This window comes from Pteropus medius, unplaced genomic scaffold, assembly GCF_902729225.1.
Source record: "Pteropus medius unplaced genomic scaffold, Ma_sr-lr_union100, whole genome shotgun sequence".
In the NCBI taxonomy this organism is placed as follows: Eukaryota; Metazoa; Chordata; class Mammalia; order Chiroptera; family Pteropodidae; genus Pteropus; species Pteropus medius.
The window spans coordinates 6,865,357-6,872,552 of NW_024349802.1; positions in this window are offsets into that span (position 1 = coordinate 6,865,357).

The window sequence follows — 7,196 nt, forward strand, 5'->3', positions numbered from 1 at the left end:
GGGGAGGGGCAACCGCCTGACCTGACCTGCCATGCTTGGAGGATACCCCCCCTTCCATCCTCCTCTCAGGGGCTGGGCTGATGAGGAAAGGGGAGACCAACCTTAGGAGGACGGACAGTTCTGCTGCCCCTTGTCCAGCCCCACTGCCTGCACACCCTCCAGCGTTTCCCTGCTCGGCCCTGGTCAGAGGAGGAGGACATAATCCATGCAGGCCCGCTGGCCTGTCCCTGGCTGGCTGCCACTGGGAGATGGGCAGGACTGGGGGGGACTGGGTTCCACCCTCAGGGGACTGGTTTCTCCAGTGTTGTCTATGGCCAGACAACCCTGCCGGAAGCCTCGTGCGGGGAAACCGAGTGGCAGAACAGGCTCCGGATTTCCCCAAGCACCCAGTCTGAGCCTGCTCTGCTGGGACCCTGGGATGGGACAGCTGGTCCCCTGGGTCAGTCAGGGGACCACGCTTGGGATCAGGAGTGTGGGGCCTGCGGACTGACGGTCGCAGGACTCCTGGGCTGTGGCTTTGGCTCAAGGTGCTGGAAGATGGCAGTCTGGAGGCTGGGCGTCAATGTTTCATGAGGGGCCGTCACTGGTGGCGCCTCCCTGCCTGGTTCTTGTGGACACATGCTGCGGGAGAGGCCGCAGGGGTATCCTGCTCACCCGTGCTTCCAGGGCCACCTGGCCCCGGGGAATGCGGGAATGTGGAGACCTGGGCATCCCTCCCAACACCCAAAGCTGGTCTGACCCAAGCTCACAGGGGTGGGGCACTCAGGCCCCAACGGGTGGCCCCTGCACCCTGTCTTGCTGTTGGGGATTCCACAGCCTCCCCTCGACCCTCAACAGCAGGGAACACTCCTCTGGTGGGTGTGTGGGGCTCAGTGCACACAGGATTGGAAGGGTTAAGAGCTGAGTTTCTGATATCCATGATTTCAGACCTGAACCTGGAGTGGCCTGGCAGAAACAGTCTTGGACCCTGCACTTCAGGAATTCTAGCCTCTGTTTCTCCCACTGCCACGAGAGTTGTTTTATGTGTGAAACTGGTTGTTGGTGGGTCTGGCCCTGAGGGCTGTTAAGCTGAGACACTTCCGACCTTGTCTCCGGCAGCCTTCCCCGCTACACCCCAGGTGTCCAGGCCTCTTCTAGCATGAATGCAACTGCTGGGCCTTTACTATATGTACGGAGGGCCCACCAGGCGTGGAGGGCCCAGGCTGGGGTGGCTTTCACTGTGGCGTTTGTGTTAGGAAATTGCACATTCCTACCCCTGCGCACCAGTGATTTTCCTGGTTTTATTCCCAGTGGCGACTGGGGGTGTGTGTGCGTGTGTCCCTCTGCATGCTTTGTTCCCAGGCAGAGCATATAGTGCCAAAAAGCTGCCTTTGAGACCTGATGGCCAGAGTTGGAATCTTTTCTGTGTCTTTTATTTGCTATGTGGCCTTGGGCAAATTATATAAGACCTGTCAGCCTCAGCTTCCCTACCTGCGAAATGGGGGAATAATAAGAGGATGGAGGTGAGGGTGTGGCTCTTTGTGGGGGTCAGCAGCTGGGTCGAATGTTCATGGTGATACCTGCCTGGTTGCTTTGCTCTTTAAAACAGTTTGCCCTCATTTTTGTTTCCTTCTTTCCCCAATGTGGTCATGTTGGTTGAGTCAGGCAGGAGCAGGCCCCTTCTCTGATTTAGTGGACCAGCCTCTCATCCCCTGCTTGTCCACTAGTAAGTGTCAGAGGGAAGCTGGACACATGGGTGGGGTGGGACCAGGGTCTGAAGACCTGGTGAACTGAGATGGGTCAAAATACACTTTTTATGATTTTATTTTCACTTATTTGAAAAAGAATTTTTCATAATTTCCCTCTAGGTATTGACATCTTGAGGCACATACATTTCCACTTTGAAGGCAGTGCGATCAGGCATCAGAGAGAAAGATTGGAGCCGGATCCACCGGGAACAGAAGTAACACAGTCCTGAATATCACTTTAGCTTCCAGGTATCTAATCAAAAAAGTCAGCAAAATTGGCTGACACACATATGCTTTGTCTCTCCTTCCAAACTCTAATCAGAAGTTGTTCTTCCTAGTACAGAACTCTGAGGTGAATTTGTCAGATGGGTTCACACTAAACATAATGGGCAAATGTCTTCAGCCATAGTGAGGCAGAAAGACATAACAGTTCTTCAAGCCCTGTTTCATATCTCAATATCCAGTAAAAGTTGGGAGATTGTCCTTTCCCTTCATAGCTCTTATTGCAGTAGTATTGAAATAAATATTTGCGTAATGATTGATTAAAACCTGTTACCCCTTCCAGTCTCTCAGCTTGGGAACGGGGCTGAGCTTCTCTTGCCAACCATAGGACCCTCCCTAGAGTGGGCAAATGGATTTGGTTATGCTCGTTGGCTGGGTGCAGCTCACATATTCTGTGCCTTTGATGGCAGAGATACAAAAACGGTCGGCTCTCGCTCATTTGTGTTGAGTCCATCAGACAGACACACCAACCCATAAGCATATTTGGAGCATAGTGCTGGAGAAGAAATCCTCAAGCTAGGGCTGAAGGGCCTTGAGTGACATACAGGCCTTGAGTTTGCCTGGAACAATTTTCCACCCCTCCGTCTCCTCCCTGAGATAGTGCTGGGACGAGTGGGAAGGCAGAGAACTGGAGAATGAGGAGGAGAGGAAGTTGGCAAATTAAGTAGGAACCAGATACCACAGGGCTTCATAATCTTTGTTCAGAGGGTGGGATATTATCCTGAAGGCAAAGAGAAGCAGATGAGGGGTTTATACAGTGAGAGGTCTGGTCAGATGTATATTTCAGAAGGATCATTCTGCCCGGATGGTGAGAGATGGATTTGAGGAGGTGAGAAAGGAGATTATTGTAGTGTCATTCATTCAGCCACTCCATCCATCCTCTTCTTTGTCTGTCAGTTCACCTGTCCGCCATGAGCATAAGAGGCTGCGGCTTGGTGTGGGAAATATGAAAGGGAAAAGTTATGGCCCCTGCCTTTCTAGAGATGTCTCTTAGAGGTCCTCAGTTTACCCTTCTGTAAGCCTGGTGTGTCTCTCCCATCCTCAAGGCTCTGCGGCCAGTGCCTCAGCAGCCTTCCAGGTGTCTGCTTGCCGCATGGGGAGACAGGGTACTCAAGGCCCAAAGGGGCACAGCCACTACCATAGACAGTCAGTTTTGAGAGACAGTGCACTGAACAGCCCTATCAGAAGCTTTTAAAATAATTACCCCTGCCTGCTCTGGCTGACTGGCTGACAGCAGCCTATTAGCTCTGAGTTGGAAATTCTGAATTGTTTCATGACAATTGAAAACACGATTAGAGGCCAGGAGGTAGCTGCCCATGAAATATTGATGTTTCCTCAGTGTCATGGGTCTGCTCCCCCTCAGCCAGGAACCCTGGATGCACAAGGCTGGTGGCTGCAAAGTGACTGCCATTTTTCCTGGGGCTCCTGGGGTGACTGCTCAGCAGGGAGATGGGAGTGTGTTTTTGTGCAGTCGTGAGAGTGGTTGGGGGACCTGCATCTCTAGTGTCTCACTCCATCCAAGCTGTGCCTCCAGCCCTTCAGCCACACTATGAGGGTTGAGCTGGATAGAACTTGGGGACTTGAGATGTTCTACGTGTTTTTGTTTGGCCCAGATTCTGCTCAGCACTCAAGGCTCATCTGGAGCCAGACTGGGTGGGAATCTCAGCTCTAGCCCTTTATCAATGCAAACCTCATTTTCTCAGCTGAGAATCAGGGGGATGCTGAGAATTCCTGCCTAGCAAAGCTAGGAGGTGGAGGTGCGCCCCTGAGTGTCGGGCCTGGCCTCAGCCATGGCTCACTGGCTCATCAGGAGGTCCTAGGTCAGTTCAGGGCCAGCTATGGGAGCTCCAGCTGGATCACCAGGGCTTTGCGGTCCCTTCTTCTCTGCATAGTGCTTTGAAGTACTTTGTGTTTTTCACTTCTCTGTAAATCCTAAGTAAATATTAGTGCTGGCGTGGCAGACACCTCTGCTGTGTGAGGCGCCCTGGGGTCTTGGTAAGGAAACCCACATGGTCAGCCAGGCCTCTGTTCATTGAGGTAAGACTCTGCCATGGCCGAGGAAACTGGCGGATAATGGCTGCCTGGCTGCTGCCCTTAGAACCTGCCCAGGGCACAAGGAGAAGGACTCTGCTCCGTGAGCCCTTGACACAGTAGATGGCTCACTTTTCTCATCCTGAGAAGTGGCATTTATCTATTTGACAGATGAGGACAATGGAGGCCATACTCCATTCCTTCTTTCGACAGGCAGTTATTAAGCCCCCACTGTATGCGCTGGCACTGGGTGGGGTGCAGGAGACGCGAGGGTGATGGACAATCCTCTGGTGATCCTTTGTGAGGGACTGGAGCTAAAGATGCTGCATCTTTAAAAGCAGCTGTTGGAGATAGAACAGGGCAGCACACCTAACCTGGGGGTCAGGGCAGGCTTCCTAGAGGAAGTGACATTATCCCTGAGCTATGAGGGTAGCAGGAGTTTGCCCTGGACCTGGGGTGGGAGCAGGACCACAACAAAACTAGTGAAGGGCAAGCTCAGTCTGGATGTTCTTATTGCCTGAGGATGGGGCACACCCTGAGTGTCCGTCTTGCCGGACGCCACGAGGAGCAGCCTAGAGAGGTATGTTGAAGGGCCTCTGCAGCTCCAGTGTGCTGGGTTCCTTGTCCCTGGGCATTCTCCGGCTTTATTTTCTTCACTCAAGAAACAAGAAGTTGGATTACTTTTAGCAGCAGGGTGCGTTTTTCAAATGAACTCAACTAGATATGGGCTCTTCTGCCTCTCCCAAGCCCCTTCCGGCCCTACAGGCACCTTAGGGAGCCTCAGGGCTCCCTGGTCACAAGCTGCAGGGTAAGGAGCCTCTTCACAAGGAAGTCCAGCCCAGTCCCTGAGGCTCGGCCAAGGTGTTCTCCTTCCATCCTGATGGAAGGCCCTTCATTGGCCTGCTGTTCCTTGAGACTTTTAAGTTTCCTGTTAGCCGCTTGTGATTCAAGTCAGCAAGCACCTGTTAAGTACCTGCTGGATGCCTGCACAGTGGCTAAGGTTTTATGAGCGCCAGCTGCACGCCAGGTCTCAGCAGCATTTTTTCTATCAGGTCATTTCCTCATCACAGCCAGCTGTCAGCCCATTTTACAGATGAGAAAGAGGAGAGCTGGGAGAGGCTCAGGAACTTGGCCAAGATCACAAATAATAGTGACAATAACACCGGCTCCCATGGGTTAGGCACCGGCATGTGCCAGGCCTTGGCTAGCAGCTTCCTGTGCATTAGCTCCTGTAGTTCTCAGAGCAAACTTGTAAAGTGGGTGCTGTTTCCATCCCTGAGGATCGAAGACGTGCGGGCTCAGAGGTGTAGGAGACCTGCCTGGGTCCCTGGACCTGTGCCCACCTGGGCCTGCCCTCTGTCCTGCCCTCTGTCCCACTCTGTGCCCAGGGGTCTGAGGCAGCTACATGTGTGGCTCTGGGTGGATGAACTCCCTTCCCCTTCTGTTCCCACTGTGCATATAGGGAAACTGAGGCCCAGAGACTCACTCCCCTCAGAATATCTCCATCCTCTGGGGCCTCCATCTGGCGCAAGCCTCCATCTGTCTACTCCCTGGCGTTGACTATGACATCAGAGTCTAGCAGAGTACCTGCCTTTCTGGGGGCTGTCTGCCCATCCGCAGCTTCGATGAGGGCACACTGACCTTGGCTGGCTGGGCGGCACCATCCCGAGGCGTTCAGGGCGCACGGAGGCTGCATCTGGGGGCGATGAGCCAGCGGAGGCTGTTTCTGCCACCTTTTCCTTCTCCTCGCACTCAGCCTCCCACCATAAATCCTGAGTTCGCACAGGTTCCCTCTCCTACTCTCTCTAAAACACCTCAAACTCACTGCCACTTAGGTATGACTGTCTGACTGCACAGGACCTGCGTGGGATTTTCGCCCAGGGGGGAATGCATGGTGCTGAGGTCAAGGCGGCATTTCAGGCAGGGTGGAGGGAGGCTAGACTTTTGGTGGACAGAGAGATTCCCACTCTGGTGCACCTGCAGGCGGGGCCTTGCTGCCGCAGAGGATGGGGGCTCCCACTGAGCCTTAGGGGGAAAGCTTGTCTGTGCACAGAGCCCAGATGGCTGCCGAGTAGACAAACACAAAGTGAGGGGACGAGTCTTGACAAATGTTTGCCAAGTCCCTGGCTGACTTGGAAGTCAGGAGCCAGCTTGTTTGGCAGAACAAAGGGGAGAGCAGCCTCCAGAGGGCCATAAATAGCAAGGAAGGAGGAGCGGCCTGGCCTGAAGGCTCCATAGGACCTTGTTCCAGGCTGTGTCCTCTGCCTAAGAGATACCTCCACCCTCTTCACATGCTTTGGACCAGCTGGTGAGGGCCTGGACTATGAGCCGCACCTCCCTGGGAACCCTTGGGTGCTGGGTCATCTGAGTGGCCTGGGTAGGCTGGGAGGTCAGTGTGACCTGTACATCCCAAGGTCCCTCTTCCTCTAGGAGCAGGGAAGTTTGGCTCTGGTCAACAGTGGCAAAGCTTCCAAGGAGGCAGAGCTGGGCTGGCACTAGATCCTGGACTTTGTGGCACCTGGATATACCCAGGCTGAAGCCTCCCCGCTCCACCTGGGAGAGTGCAAGGTGACCTCCCTCTCTCTGCCCATGGCTCAGATAGACATGGCCATCCGCTTCTTCACAGGAGAAGGACAGAACAGAAGAGGTGGAGGTTGGCAGAGTGGGACATTTTCCCTCCTCGGGTTTCAGTTTCTTTAGCTTATCCTTGGCCAGCCCCTGTCCCCAAGTTCTGGTGGCATCAGGGGAGGTAGAGCTGGCCTGGGGATCAGAAAGGGCTCCTAGAGGAGCTGACTTTTATACCTGAGACACGGGCAAGACTTCCTTCCTAGCAGATGGAGAGGCCATCTAGGATGATGCACAGCATAGGTGAGCGCGTGGAAGTGGGGAACGTGGGGCGCTGTTTTTGGGAATCTGTGAGTTCGGTTTGGTTCAGTGTGGCTTAGCCCAAGCGCTCATGGGAGTGTGATGGGAAGGGTCTTAGGCAGAGACTGAGAGGGCAACTGGGCTTCAAATGCCAGGACAAGGAATCCAGCAGGGGAAAAAGGGAGCCGCTGAGGGTGACCGAGCTGGGAGGTGGCCTGAGCAGGGCTCTGCTTTGGATGGTGGGGAGTGGACAAGAGACAATTGAGGCAGGTCTGGGTAAGAGGCTTGAAG